A 16241-nucleotide genomic window follows, 5' to 3' on the forward strand; every position below is an offset into this window, starting at 1 on the left:
CATTCCTTTCCTGTTGTCATCGGGGTGGAGTCTGCCAGGGATGAGGATGGCTCAGTCACCTCTCTCTGTGTAACAAAATACTCCTGAGCTTAGTGGTACAAAAACATTTTGTTTTGCTCATGGATTTTGCAGATTTAAGTTTAGACAGGGCACAGCCGTGTTGGCTTTTCTCTGCTCCACAATGTCTGGGACCTCAGCTGAGGGTGAGTTGAAGACCTGGGGTGGGTCATCTGGAGGCTTTCTTATTCACATATCCAGTGCCTGGGCCGGCATGACGTGAAGGCTGGACGCAGCTGGGTCTGCCACCTGGAATGTCCATGCGTGGGCTCTGCCTGGAGTGGTGTTTCATCAAATACAGTGCCTCAGGGCAGTCTGGTGACAGAGGGGAAGCTGCGTGGCTGTTTACGACCCAGCCTCATTGTCATTGAGCATCACTCTGACACACACTCTGTTGGCCAAACAAGCCCACTCAGATTTGAGGGAAGGGGCAGAGACCACCACCCTTTCTCGATGAAGGAGGGTCAAGGAATTTGCAGCCACGTTTTGAAACTGCCCCAGGAGCCCAGGAGCATTTTCTCCTTTGCTACCCCTGCCACCTCCCCACCCCCCTTAAAAAAAACTTTTCTGCCTTCTCCCTGGGCATCCTGGCTCCTTTCTGTCCCTATTCCTTGAGCCCCTGTTCCTTTTCCTTGCTGCATCTCAGGGCTGTGACAGTGGACTCTTATCTCCTTCCTGGGAGTGTCCATCTCCTCTCAGAGCACGACTCTGATGTGTTTTCTGCCTTCTCCCTGGGCATCCTGGCTCCTTTCTGTCCCTATTCCTTGAGCCCCTGTTCTTTTTCCTTGCTGCATCTCAGGGCTGTGACAGTGGACTCTTATCTCCTTCCTGGGAGTGTCCATCTCCTCTCAGAGCACGACTCTGATGTTCCACTGTGTTCAATCGACCTCCTCCCCAGCAGGGGTGAGGGTGCGGCCACAGGGAGCTTTGCAGTTAGGGTCGACGGGCTGTGGCGAGAGCCACATGTGGAGTTTTCCTGCTTCCTTTCAACCTTCCATGTGTTGTCCCTGGGCATGCAGGGCCACCTTTCCTCCCCACGTGCCCAGCTCTACTGCTCTGTCAAGGCTTCTTGGGGACAGTGAGGGAAATAGCCAAAGCACACACGTGGGGATGGCTGTTATGGGGCCAGGACCGTCCAGGTTGAACTCCTAGCCCCATCACGTGTAGCTGGGTGGAGGGAGCCAGGTTATCAAAGCTCCGTGTCTCCGAGTCCCCGTCTGTGGGCTCGTGATGAGGATTTAGCGAGTGGCACAGCTGGGCAACGTAGAAGGGGGCCGGGTGGAGGTGCAGCGGTTTACAAACCTAAGCTGTCATCATTGAGAAGCCGGGTGGGATCCTGGTTTGGATTCCCCCAGAAGCAGAGCTGGAAACAAGGATTCAAGTGTCTGCAGTGTATGTGGGAGGCGATCTGGGCCTCTGGTGGGGGAGGGACATGGGGCCCATAAGGAGTGTGCCGCTCCAGGACGTGATCCGGCGGAGCTACCCCCAGGGTAGTCCTCCCCGCTTCCAGCAGGTGTTGGTCAGGGGCGCTCCTGGGCAGGTGCTACTTGGTGTTGCCGCTTGCCTCACTTGCTGGAGCGGGCTCGGGCAGACACCCTCTCTGCTGTGGCAGGTGCAGGTGCTGGGGGTCGGCCGTACAAGCTGCAGTGGGAAGGGCAGGGGATATGGCAGGGCAGAGTCTGACCCACAAAGTGTTTGTTGTGATTATTGAGGGTGGACACGTGATGGCCTGAGCGTGGCCTGTAGATCTCGACAACCCAGGGTTTGAGTGCCAGCTCAGTGCTATTGTGTGTTTGTGAGGACATTGCTTAAACTTTCTGTTCTTCAGTTTCCTCATCTGTAAAAGGGGGTTATAATATGACCTATTGTGAGAATTAAATGACTTAATAAGTACGGAGAGCTTAGAATAGTGCCGGGCACACTGTAAGTTCTAAAAACAGTGTATTCGTATAGATCATTTATGCAATTAAATAACTATATTATTAAGTAGTTATAAATATTATAAATAATTAAAGAATTACAGTTGTTTATGTCAATGAACTATAAAGTAATAATTAAATAGTGACAGGTAATTATTTAACAATTGTTAATTATTAAATACCTAATGTAATAGCCAAATTATTTATAGAATTATTTAGCTACCTTTATAAATATAATTCTTTAATTCTATAGTTATATGGATTATTGAATCGATTATGTAATCATTAGGTAACTATATTGTGATTATATACATATTTAATTATAATGCAATTACTAAATAATCATGATGTAATTACTCATTTATTATCTATTCCCATCCAAGGGCAAGGGCTGCCTTGTCCCCTTTTTGATTCCAGCTCCCCGCCCAGTACCTGGCATACAGTGGTGCTCAGTTAGTGTTTATTGAATGAGTGACCAGAGGATGCATGTGCTGGGCTGGGCTCTCGTGGTGAACGCAGCATTAGTGGAGAGGACACCACGGTGCAGGAACGTGAGCAAGTCAGGGCGCTATCAGAGGAAGAAAGGGCACAGAAGCTGCATAGTCAGAGCTGCCGGCACACAGTAGGTGCTGAAGAAACGTTAGTTCTCTTCCCACTCCCTTCTCCCTATTAAAAAAATGGAAAAATAAGAGTGATGTCATAGGGTTTCCATGAGGTTAAGTGAACTAACCCATGTCTTGCAGCAGAAATGTTCTTGAGAGTCTCCCCTCCGTTTGGTCTTCCAAAGAGACGGCTATAATTGTGAGCTCGCTTTTTGCCTGCTCCCTTCCTGGATGGACTGTTTATTTTTGCTGGAGAGAGGCTAAGTTGGACTAGGGGATAAAGGAAGGGAAGGAAACAGAGAAAGGCAAGAAGGCACCACAGTTGAGCGTTGAGGAGTGGAGAACCTGCACGACAGAGGTGCATAGGGGAGGAGAGGCATTTTGCAAACGCAGCGGTGGGTGAGTCAGGTGGACCTCCTCGTGGTTCTCAACACGGCAAATGGATGAATCAGGCTCCTGTGAAATGCACTTGGTGGCTGAGCCTCTTGTTTGGTCAAGAGGGACGTTCCTCTGAGAACGAACCCCAGGGCTCCTGGCTTTACAAGGGTCACACACATACAACAAGGGCCAGGTCAGCAGTGGCCACCCCGCCTTTGCCTTTTTCTAAATTATTAAAGCCAGAAGGAGTTAGAAAGAATAAAGAAACTTAAAAATAAAAATTCCTCAGAGAAACACAAGAGGGAGGGACTCTGGCTATTTTCTTGACCAGCATTTGGGGAGAAAAATCACAGTGCATTTTAGTAGCCCCAGATGTTATCTTTCCTTTGGCATTTTCCTTCCTGCAGCATCTGCAAAAGCCTTTCTTCTGACCTCCTCTGGGCTCTGTGTCCCTGAAATGGGGCATTGAGCAATCAGGCCAGTTAGAAATCCTGAGCCCAGAAATAAAGTGACTGTTGCCTGGCATCCTTGCAGGTCTGTCCTGGGTCCTGACAGAGGCAGAAGACAGAGTCTGGAGGAAGCAGATGGCCTGGTCTACTGTACATTTCAGAACACTTTAACTGCAAGGCTGGCTGGGTGATTGCATCAGGGGGCCAGACAGGGCTGCGGGATGATGCAGGGACCCTGGAGGCTGTGCTGCTGGGTGGCAGGCCTGAGGGGAGGTGAGGGTTGTCTTTGGAGGGGAGAAGAATGGGGAGGTAATTTGGGGAAATGTGCCTGAATTCTTACCCAGGTCCAGGAGGGCTGATGCAGAGGGCTGAGAAGTCAGCTAGAGCTGGGTTCAAATCCTGATTCCTTACTGATAAGCTGTGAGATGGTGGGGAAAGAGCTCCCCTCCCTGAATCTCAGTATCCTTGGTTGTAAACGATCTATCATTCCTATTTCACGCAGAACTGCAGGGATTAGCTGTCCTGACCTCAGGCATGGTTGTGAGGATTAAATAGGATCATTCACATAAGTGCTTAGACAAGCGCCCGACACCAGAAGACTGGATAAATGCCAGCTGCTGGCACGACTCTAACGACATCATTCCAGTGACAGCCCCGGAGGAGGAGGGCTCTACAACTGTGGCTGTTTTTCCAGTCTGTTGGCTGGCTTTCCCTCATCTTAGAGACCCTTCACTGTGGGCTAAGGGGTGCTCCCAGGTGCAGTTTCAGTGGGAGTCACTCACTGGTGTGTAGTGACTCAGGTGTCAGGGCCTTGGTCATGGATCCCATGGGTTTTCCTACCTGGATTGGTTGGCCCATGGGGAGGGGCCTCTCCCTAAGGATGGTCTCCCCAGTTTAGGGACAGAAGATGTTTAAACCATGCTGGCACCTTTGTACATCTGCCAAGCACACCAGAGTGCTTAGTGGGCGTGGAGTCTACCGGAGGGAGCTAAGACTTTCTCAAAGGGCCTCTTCACTGAGGAAACTTAACAAGAGTGTCGCCTGAGCAGACAGAGTTCTAAGCTTGTTTTGCAGAATGTTTTCCCTTTGTCCCCAACATCCACCTACTCTCTCCCTGGCGACTGACCTCCATGGATCATTGACAGCCTCCCCAGGGGGAGTCCCAGCTGGAGTCAGAGGGATAGAGGAGAGAGGTCAGGGCGCTTACACCCTGGTTTTTTCTCCAAGTCTCTCTGAGTTGGTGGCGTTCCTCCCAAAGGAACAGACTGCACAACTCTTCCTGAGCTCCAGCAACCACTCTCTTACCTTATCCCTTTGGGCACCCCCACCTTTGGGGGTGACAGCACTGTGGTTGCTTTTGCTGGTTCCTACACTATCTTGTTTGGTTCCCTTGGACCAGGCATCAGCAAATCTGGCCTGCAGACCAAATCCAGCCCACGGTGCTGCAAGGACAGAGCTGAGCAGCAGCAACAGAGACTGCATGGCCCCCAAGCCTAAAATATTTACTATCTGACTCTTTATGGCCTCACAGGAAAGGTCTGTGGCCTCTGCCTGAGATCCCACCCATGCCTACGAGATTAGTCCCTTTGCAATTCCTCTCCTTGAATTATGCTTGGCAGAGTGTACCAACCTTTAGCCACAGGACCCTGGCCCTGCTCGTTTATCACTGTGACACCTGCAAGGTTGGTATTCTCATTCTCTCCACTTTGCACAAGGGAAACTGAGGCACAAAGAAGCAAAATAACTCAGACAATGTTAGTTAGACAGTCGGTAAGGGTGGAGTTGAAATCCGAACCCAGGGAGGCCAGCTCCAGCATCAAAGGCGTGTGGAACCGTGCACTGTCACACCTCTTGTGTGGGGCTGCTCTTGTCCACTCTTGGGACAGCTTGTGCCCAGGAAGCCCCATTCACTCTTCTCAGCCAGGATGCCCTGGACAGTGCTCAGGGTGGCAGGGCCAGCACTTAACTCAGTTTCCCTCCTTTGCCTCTGTGCCCGGACCCCTTGACGGCCACATGCCCTCATGTCTGTCCCAGCTCTCGAAGGACTTTTTGTGTGTCTCTTCTCTGCGCATTGGGTGCTGGTTTGGTCTGACCTCTGCAGAGGGAGCCTCTTCATGAATTTCCAAATTCTTGCTGTGGGGAGGGTCCCTGAAGCCTGCTTATGTCGGCAACACTCTTCTCTTCCAAACTTCTCCACGCATTGCCAACAGGGAGAGGGGTCAGGGGACTGTGGCTGGGTCCTGATACTGCCCCCGTGTAAGTGTGAGTCTTCATGAATTTCCAAATTCTTGCTGTGGGGAGGGTCCCTGAAGCCTGCTTATGTCGGCAAAACTCTTCTCTTCCAAACTTCTCCACGCATTGCCAACAGGGAGAGGAGTCAGGGGACTGTGGCTGGGTCCTGATACTGCCCCCGTGTAAGTGTGAGCTGGGGCAACCCAGGGCCCCGCCAAGCCCTCTCTTCCCTCCCAGAGCTGGAGCAATTGAGGTGCGGTGAGTACTCAGCAGGCACGATCACACGTTTCTCCTGTAGCCATTTAACTAGCATCCTCATTCTCTTCTACTAGTTGGTGGTTCTCAACTGGGGTGGCTTGGCCCTCAGGGGATATTTGGCCATGTCTGGAGACATTTTTGGTTGCCATGACTGGGAAGTGGGTGCTACTACTGGCATCTAGTTGGTAGAGGCCAGGGGTTCTACTCAGCATCCCGCAGCACCCAGCTAGAATGATCCAACCCCAGTGTCAACAGCGCTGAGACAGAGAGAAGCTGCGGTAGACGTCCATCGTCATGAAGGGAGCGACCGTGTCTGTCCTGCTCACTGTGAAATCTCCAGCGCAGAGTCCATGCTCAATAAATTGTTCTTGACAAATGGGCGCCTGACAGGAACAGGCTAAAACCACTTTCCACACTAAGGCACTGTGCAGTCATGCCAGGGTGTGACACTGTGCTATCATGGGCTCAGTGGGGACAGGGGCTCCATGGAGGAGGGGACCGGCTGGTCCCTGAGGGATGAGGAGGGCTGGGTGGCCAGTGGGGAGGCATCTGGGGCTGGGGCTGGGGTTTGAGGTGTGTGATGTCCCTGGATAGCAGAAGAGGCTGCCCTGAGGGTCTCCAGAAGCTAACAGGGTCCTCAGACACAGTTTCCTTTGTGCAGTCACAAGGAAAACAATGGTCCTAGCAGCTGCACCTGTGTGGCCTGGGCAAAGCTGCAAGACATTCAGCCAAGCAATGCTTTTACTCAGACGAGCCACTTTTTGGAAGTGTTGGGCGAAAGTGGGGACGGGGCGTTTCTGAAACCCAAGGTGATTCCCTCAGGTTCTCCTCTCGTTTCCTGATTTTGATGTCAGCCAAGATCTTCTCTCTCCCTCTTGGGTGTGACAACTTGTAGGGAGCAGAGGTCAACAGCAATGGCTCCTGGGACTGCTGCCCCCTCCCCAGCCTGGAGCCAGGAAGGGCAGCAACTCCCGGAGCTGGAGGCCAGCCGTGCACTCTCCCCGCTGCAGCTGTGTGGGTGGCTGTGCAGCGCCGGGCACATCCCTTAATCTCTTTGACCCTTTGTTTCCTCACCTGGCAAAAGGGCTAGAAGCCACAGTGAATTGTTTTTTGTGAAAGGGCCTTCGATGCTGCTGAGCAAGCCCACGGTTACCCACCCTTGCCACCGTCCACTTGGCCGGCAGTTTCCTGACCGTGTCTGCGCCTGGCTGATGTGCTTCTCTCCCCACGCAGGGGACGTGTTGGTTGGAAGGCAGTTTGTACCCCTCTGACAACAGCACAATCTTGACTTTCAGGGTAACCCGTCCTGTGCTTTTCTTCGTACTTTACCAGTTAGTGCCTAAACACATGGCTGTTTTCTGAATGCAACATCAGTAGCATTGCACAGAAGGGTTCCTTTGTGTCTACCTTCTGGACCTCATGCGGTGAGAGCCCCTGCCATGCGTGTGGCTGCGGGTCATTCGTTCATTTTCATCACTGCATCACATTCCACAGTGTGACTGTGTCCTGAACGACCCACATGGATGGGCACCTATTTCTTGTTTCGGCTGTCACCAATGGTCCTGTGGGGCATGGTCTTGCTGGCCGCACGCATTGCAGAGTGGGATTTCTGAGTCATGGTGTGTACACGTTCAGTGTGACTCCCTGCTCTTGCCCAGTATCCCATGGTGTGTGCCCCAATTCATGCTACCGTTGGCAGCATGAGGTTCCTGTGGCTCCACATTGTCACCAACACTGGGTACTCTAGATCATTTAAATTTCAGCATTTGGGTGGGTATAGCGATGCTCGTTTTGGTTAGAATTTGCGTTTTTCTGATGAGAATGGAGCTGGGCTCTTTGTCATGTATTTCTTGGTGAGGTGCTGATTTAATCCCTTGCCCACTTCCCTACTGAGTTTTCAGTCTTTTCCTGTGGACTCGTAGGTGTTCTCATGGATCCTGGAAGGGAGCCTGCGTGGCTCTGCAGAGACAGCATCTGCTCTGAGTAGTTGGCTACCTGGTGGCTGTTGAGTATTTTGAATAGTCTCCTTGCCTAACCTGAGCAGGTTCTCTTGGTAAATAGATGCTAGGGTGGAAGCCAAGAGAAGGTCTGAAGTCTTGGCCATGATGGCAGGTGCCCACGTGGGGCTCTGAGGGATTCCACCAGGGAACCTCGTAATTCCTCACTTTGAGGGTTATCCTGCTCCTCTCTCAGGTCTTCAAGGCTCCAGCCCTGGGACCTTCCCGCATCTGCCTTTTCTACCCAGCCTGGACCGAGGCACCAGTGGCAAGCACCCGGCACCTGCCATCCCCTCCTCATGGGGCTGCAATCCCAGTGTAGCTACATTTGTGCTCCCAGATCATGGATCTGTGTTTCCAGGCTGGCCAGTGCTCTTCCTTCCATGGTAAATGTTTTACAGAAACATCTGATATTTAACCTGGGCCTTGAGGTTGAAAAAAATAGGCATGTGTCAGGTGGGAAGAAAGTCATGAGCAGAAGCCTAGAGGCCCACATGGTGCAATGATTGGGGAGACAGCCTGTGCCGTGCTTGGCACGTGGAGGGGTGTGAGCCACGGGCTACAAGCCACACGGTGAATGGCCTTGAATGCCACATTTTGTGCCTTAGATTGACTCTCAGATGATGTGAGTTGTCAGAGGTTTAGGACTTGTGTGGACTCAGACTGTGATGCATTCTAGCCATCTGAGTATGTGCGAATCACTTGGCTTTTCTGAGCCTCAGTTTCCTCATCTGCAAAACAGGGGTGGTCATAATAGTCTACTCTCCTAGGGCTGCCATGGAGAGGAAATGCCTCTTAGACTAATGCCTGCACCTGACTCCCAGGTGACTCTCAGTGAATGCCACTTGTTCTTGTGCTAGGGCAGGGAGTTAGAGGGCCAGGTGCATACTGAAGGAGATGCCAGGCAGCTTGTGGCTGGTGGGTGAGAGAAATGAGAGACCAGGGCTGAGAACCCACACAAAGAGCCATGAGTGGCCCAGGCCACTTACCAAGGGCTCAGGGAGCCCAGGCTCAGTGCCGGGCGCAGGGCAGATGGGGGGAATGTCCCTCGTTTGCCCTCCCCAGCTCACGGTCTAGGAAAAGGAAACCATGACAAGAGGGGAGGGCTGTTGTTGAATCTCAGGGCTACAGAGGAGGCTTGGATGGAGGGCAGGGGAGTCTGACCTGGGACTTGAGGAACAGAGGTGTTGGATGGCAAGGAAGGAGAGGGCAGAGCAGGGCCAAAGGGGCCGAGGTCAGAGTGTGGCATGTGGGAAGGACCAGGGGCCAGGATGCAGTGCTGGAGGGTGGTGAGAGATGCATCACCATGGCAATGGGCTTGGACTTTCCTTCCTGGACTTTGTCCTAATTCCACTGCTCAGATTGGGTGATGAAGGTGCATCCCAGGAAGCTCCATGCCCTTGTGCCACTCCGGCTTCTGTCCCACTTGGTAACGTGAATAAAGCTACCGTAAACATCTGTGCACAGGTGTTTAGTGGACATTCGCTTTTGACTCCTTTGGGTTGATATTTCAGAGAGTGGATACTGGATTGTACGGCAAGAGTACATTTAGTTTTGTAAGAAACTGCCCTACTCTCTTCCGAGTGGCTGTGTCATTCCGCATTCCACCAGCAGTGGATGGGAGCTCCTGTCGCTGACTTTCATTTGTAAACCTTTGATCCGTCTTGACTGAGCTAGGGAATTGTCATTCCTGCCTCTGACGCCAGAACGGCAGCACGTTGATGTGGTCAAGGGCTCAGGCCTTGCCGTTCACTTCCGTGAATGCAGACAGGTCATTTCATGTCCCCCCCTCCAGCTTTATTTTCCTCCTCTGTGGACAGGACATGAAGATGGGATTTAACTTGTGGAGATGCTGGTAGATCAGATGGGACACTGTGCAGAAATTGGGGGAAAGGAAGTCCCCAATAAATAGCCACTATTAGGGCTGACAGCAAGTTTAGTAGAATATTCACCACTCTTAGACAGACTCAGGAAGTTCAAGGGGGAAGGAACCTTGGTAGACAGAATGATGCCTCCCCAAGACGGCCACATGCTAGTCCCCAGAAGGAACCTGTGAATATGTTACCTTTCATGGCAGAAGGGACTCTACTGATGGGATAAAGTTAAGGATTTTTTTTTTCTTTCCTTTTTGTCTTTTTTCGTGTCTGGCAATGGATTGCAACCCTCAGTGTCGCGCCCGTACCGGACCGGGACCGGCAACGGGATGGCAACCCTCGGTGTTACGCCCGCACCTCGCTCAGCCAGTGAGCGGGAACCGGTCTGTATGTGGGATCCGAACCCTCGGTGGGAGCGCTGCCGCGCTCCCAAGCAGCGCACTGTAGCAGTGCGCCACTGGGCCGGCCCCAAGTTAAGGATTTTGAGATGGGGAATTATCCTGGATTATCCACCAGGGCCCAGTGTCATCACAGAATCCTCAGACGAGGGAGGCAGGGTGACAGAGTCGGAGAAGGAGCTGTGACGATGGAAGCAGAGGCTGGACTGATGTGGCTCCTGACTCTGAAGATGGAGGAAGGAGCCAGGAGTTGAGGAATGCTTGCGGCCTCCTGGGGCTAGAAAGGGTGAGGAACGGATCCTCCCCTGGAGCCATCAGAAGCGGACAGTTGTGCCCAGACCTTGTCATTAGCTCCGGGACACCCTTGTCAGACTCCTGACGTCCAAAACTGTAACAGAATAAATGCGTGCGATTTTAAGATACTAAACGTGTGGTTGTTTGTTACAGCAGCCATAGGAAACTCACAGGGAACCTCAGGGTATGGTGAGGAAACTGAGGCCCAGAGAGCGGGTGCCAGGAGCCCGAGGGTCCCGGGGGGACATGCCGCCCACCCCTCCTGCTGCTCCTTCCACACACCTGCCTGCTCTTTGTCCTTCTCAGTCAGTCCAGGACCTGACCTTCTCATAGGGGGAGCCATGCTGCCCCGAGCACTTCGGGGACGGGGAGTGAAAACCCCAAGGTTGAAAATAGCTCGGCGCCTTGCTTGGTTGGTTTCTGCTTCTCCGCCTGCTGCGAGGCCGTCGGCTCATGAAGCCACTTCCTCCTGCCTTGTCTCTGCCAGCCGCTTCTGCGCTGCCCCGTCCCAGGCCCCTCTGTCACCCCGGCCTTGCAGGCATCCTGGGTTTGGCCTTGAGGGACCTCTCCTTGGGAAAATGCCCGATGTACTCCCAGGCCAGGCCGTGGCTGGGGATTAGTGGTGTAGATGACTGCTTTTTTTGTTCTTTCTTTTTGCTATTATGGTCTTCCTTGTTTTGAGGTTAAGGTCAGCATTTCCTTTCTCGGGGTGTGAGATTCGACTGTGATGCTGTCACAGCCAAGAAGATATTTCCACTCAAAACCGCTGTGAGCGCAGGGCTTTCTCAAGAAATTTCCTTTGCTTCCATTGTGTTCTTGGGCTTGACCCGAGGGTGGTTTGCAGTTGGAAAGTCTGAACAACATCATCAGACACATTGTCTCAGGTTGTGTGGGAGGAAAAGAATTATTTTTAAAGGAGGCTTACAATTTCTGTTTCATTTCAAATAGGATTTCTTAAAAAATGCCAAGGATGTTAAAAAAGAAAAAGTGCCCATGCATAGAGACTCAAACATAATGCTGCTGACTGTGTGTCCAGCCTCCTACTTGGCTCGCAGCAGGCACTTAAGGGATGAACAACGAAACGAATGAATGTGTGAGTAGGTGAGCAACAGATTTGGAAGTGACTGGAATATTCTAGAGCTAATAGTCACCGTCTTCCACTGTTCTCTCTTTGGAACTGTTCATCAGGTGAGAGCTAATTACCTCATGGGTCTCCTGGTGACTGTAACACTTGCTGAATGGGGACCAAGATGCATTTTAGCATGCTCAGTTCAAACTCCATGACCCAGAGTTCCAGGCTGCGGCAAGCTTCCAGCATGAGCCCCTTTTCCGAGTCTGGAGGAAACAGACAGAGATGACGTCAGAGCTTTGGCTCACCAAGTAGGTTGTATTAGTCTGTTTTTGTTGCTTACAATGAAATAGATGGAACTGGGTAATTTATAGAGAAAATGAAATTTACTGCTTACAGTTTCTGAGGCTGGGAAGTCCAAAGTCTATCTGGTGGTGGTGACAGTGACCTGGGGGTCTCACATTGCAAGATGGTGGAAGCAGAGAGAACAGAGAGAGAGACAGACCCTCCTCTTCTGTCTATCTGGTGGTGGTGACAGTGACCTGGGGGTCTCACATTGCAAGATGGTGGAAGCAGAGAAAACAGAGAGATAGACAGACCCTCCTCTTCTGTTAAAGCCCTCAGAACCACGCCCTGACCACCATTTTTAATCCATTCACTACTGCATGGTCCTACAATCCAATCACCTCTTCAAGGCTCCACCTTTCAATTACCCTCTTAACAGTCCCAGTGGGGATTAAGTTTCCAATACATAAGACTTGGGGGACATAATTCAAGCTTCAATGAGTTTTGGGGTAACATAATTAAATCCATCACATATGCTAACGATCAGAAAGGCTCTGGGCTGGACCTAGTGTGTAGGGAAAATAAAGGTGTAATCCGAGCAACACTAGAGTATCTTCCTGATTATGAAGGGAACTCCTACTGTCACCAGAGGCTGGGAACACACAATGTTATCTACACTTGCAAGGTGTCATCGGCACCTCATAAGAGCATTGCTCCCATTATTGAGATGAAGAAACTGGGACTCGGAGACCAGGCTTGGGGGACAGACCAGAATTCACACTGGAGTTGGCCAGTGAAGGGGACACTGTGGCTTGACCTCTGACGTGCTTCTGCTTCCTCCCTACTCACACAGCCCTGGTCTGTTCAGATATCGTCTTCCTATGCATGATTCGTGGGGAAGGCCCCCTCCTTGTTCCCAGTTATGAGTCCTGGCCACCCTCTGCAGTGAGGTCCCCACTCCCCATGACAGTGACTGGTTCAGAAGGGGGCCTGTGACTGAACAGTGGCCAATGGGATGTGAGGAAAGGACCTCCTGGGGCTTCTGGGAAGGCCCCTCCTCCTTTGCCACGCCACACACCCAGAGGACAAGATGGAAATGGAGCCACCATCTCGCTGCCAGCCTGGGGGCAACCCCAACACGGGGATGAGGGTGACAGAGCCTGGAGGTGCCAGCACGCCTTACTTGTGAGGGTGGTGCTCCCTTGAGCCAGTCTTCTGCTCCTTGCTGCCCAGAGCATCCTAGGAGACGTTATGGGATTCCTCTTCCTCCTGTCTTCCTGACCCTTCCACTTGCCTCCTGCACTGCCCACCTGAAGGGAGAGTGAGGTCTCGCATGCAAAGTGAGGTCTCGCATTCAGAACTGTCGCCCTGCTAGAAAATGTAAGGAATATCATTCACCTCTCCTATGGTGCCATTTCTAGCGCCCTGCAGAGAACGGTATACCTTTATGGATGGGTCCAGTGCTGTTTGCTCTCAGGTGGCTTTTCCTAATTCTTGCTTGACTGGTTTGCATGGTTTGTGTGATGATGAATCACAGTTGGTGATGATAATACCCACCTTCTCTAATCCTCCTAGGAGAGGGATGACTGGAGCAGACGGGCCTTTTGTAGAATGCCCCTTTGACAACAGTGTTGTAGGGATCATGCACGATCCTGGCCCTGAATGGTTAGAAATGTGAGTTGTAAACAGAGGACACCAGCTGTGGCTGAATCAAGGCAAAAGGAGCTTATTGGAAAGTGCTGGTAGTGGGAGCCTCCCCTCTTCCTTTGCATCTATGTCATGGTTTCAGAGTCAAGCCAGGGGTGCAGCACCTGGGGAGCCTGGTCTCAGGGCTGCCCCTTAGCTACAGGGGAGGCTGGGAGAGCGAGAACCTAGCACTTTCTACTCCCCTGTCACAGGATGGGAAGTCCCCTAAGCAGCAGAAGGGCTCTGAAGCCTAGGGGCCCAAATTAGTGAAAAATGTCACTATGGCATCGCAACGGGTGTCTCATCCATTCCACTGCCTAATTGAAAGCAACCAATAACTCACCTCCAGGATATTTTTTCAGTGTGTCGATGGCCTGTCTGGTGTCTGAGAGTGTGGGGGAGAGAAGGGTACTCAGAGCTGGGGTTTTAAGCATTTTTCTCTTGGTAACCCAGTGCTCTTTGAACACTGAAATGTGTGGCCAACCACCACCTGAAAGATGAAAAGCCTCAAAATAACAGCAGACACATTGGTCAAAGGAGCATTGAGTGATGACAGCAGTTTAACGGTCCCTTCCTAAGCCCAAAAAATGTCTAGAGCCCTTTGTCCATCTTCTGTCCCTGTGGCTGATTGAGCAGAATGTCTCCAGGCCCTCACTGTGGTCTCTTATATACACTATGTATCATTGCTCATGGATGCTGTGACAAATGACCACAAACACAGTGGCTTTAAATAATACAAATGTATTACCTTACAGTGCTGGAGGTCAGAAGTCCAGTATCAGTTTCAGTGGCCTAAGATCAGGGTGTGGGCAGGGCTGGCCCCTTCTGGAGGCTCCAGGGGAGAACCTGTTCCCTCGACTTCTCCAGCCTATGTGTGGAGGCCGCCTGCATTCCTTGGCTCGTGGACCCTCCCTCCAGATTCACAGCTGGCAGCAGCCAATCACATTCCATCTCTCTGTCTCCTCCTGCTTCCATCTTCCACCTTTAAGTTCCTGTGAGTACACTGGGTCTATCAGGTGAATCCAGGATAATCTCCCTATTTTAAGGTCAGCTGATTGGCAACCTTAATTCCATCTGCAACCTTGATTGCCCTTTGCCATGTATTCTATCTACAGGCTCTAGGTGTCAGGACACGGATGTCTTGGGGCTGGTGGGGGTGGGGGGCACCATTATCCTGTCTACTACACTCCACAAGGACAAACTCTCCCAAGTTCCAGGAAAGAAAGCTTCTTTCCTTCCTTCTCATGTCGCATAGCTAGATACACTATGTTCCACTAAAGAACATGCACTCAATGTCCTGTCTCAGAATATTTGGTTAATTATTTACCAATTCCGTGGAGGTTTGCTAATCACCCATGTGCCAAGCCCGGGTCTACTTCAGTGAGTGAGAGCATGGCGTTTCTGTCCAGTAGAGCTCCTGTGTAACAGATAACAGTTCCCATCTTCAGAGCATTTCCTGTATCTTCAGTTGCACGGCAACCCTGCGAGGTCATCATTATTGTCATTCCCATATTACAAATGAGGACACAAAGGCACAGAGAGGTTAAGCTACTTGCTCAACGCCACACAGCTTGCTAATCAATGGCACAGTCCGAATCCAGGGCTCCTGCGTGTAACTGTTCCTCTCTTCATCACGGTGCCCACTGCAGTATGTAGTGCTGTTACAGCACAATGCAGGCACAGAGAGGTTAAGCTACTTGCTCAACGCCACACAGCTTGCTAATCAATGGCACAGTCTGAATCCAGGGCTCCTGCGTGTAACTGTTCCTCTCTTCATCACGGTGCCCACTGCAGTATGTAGTGCTGTTACAGCACAATGCTAAATTCAAATTGGTCAAAATTTGGCAGTGCAGCCGTGGGAAGGGAGCTGCGGGTTAGCCTGTCATGATGCTCTGTTTGGGATGACGGCTCTCAGCAACCCAGTCCAGGCCTCTCTGTTGACGTGGAAATGGAGCCTGGAAAGCCACTGCTTAGTGAGGACTCCTTTCTTGCAGTAGAATCCAGGTCTCTTGAATCTGGTGGCCATTTCCTTCTAGAGCTGTGGACTCTTGTGTTTGACAGGACCTCAGGGCATCTAGCTTGATTTTCTGTCCAGGTTAGGAATCTGGACCACGGCACCGTTGATTAATGGTCATTCTGTGTCCTTGAGTGCCTGGCACTGCTGGTCACTGGCCTAGCCCAGAGCAGCTGCTCTGCGACAGCCTTTCCTCCTAAGGCCGAACCACCAGTGTCCTGCATGAAGTGGGGCTGCTCGCCCCTGGCCACGCTCTAGGGAGCTTCAAAGGAGATCAGCACCTGGGCCCAATCCAGGCCAGAATCTGAGTTCCTCGAGATGGGGCCTGGTCATCCGAATTTCTAAAAATAGATTTTATTTCTAAGAACTGTTTTAGATTTACTGAAAAATTGAGAAGGCAGTACAGAGGGTTCCCATTTACTGTTTATCCAGTTTCTCCTGTGATTAATATCTTACATGAGTGTGGTACATTGGTTATAATTACTGAACAACTTAGATACATAAACTAACATTTACACTTTATTCAGATTTCCTCTGTTTTCCTCTAATATACTTTTTCAGACCCAGGATCCCAACCAGGATCCCTTATGACTTTAAGCCATTACGTCTCTTTAGGCACCTCTGGGCTGTGACAGTTTCTCAGTCTCTCCTTGTTTTTGACGATGCTGAAAGCTTTCAGCGCTGCTCAGGCATTTTGTAGAATATCCCTCAGTTTGGGTTTGTCTGGGG

The sequence above is a fragment of the Galeopterus variegatus genome, unplaced genomic scaffold (assembly GCF_000696425.1).
Source record: "Galeopterus variegatus unplaced genomic scaffold, G_variegatus-3.0.2 Scaffold357, whole genome shotgun sequence".
NCBI lineage: Eukaryota > Metazoa > Chordata > Mammalia > Dermoptera > Cynocephalidae > Galeopterus > Galeopterus variegatus.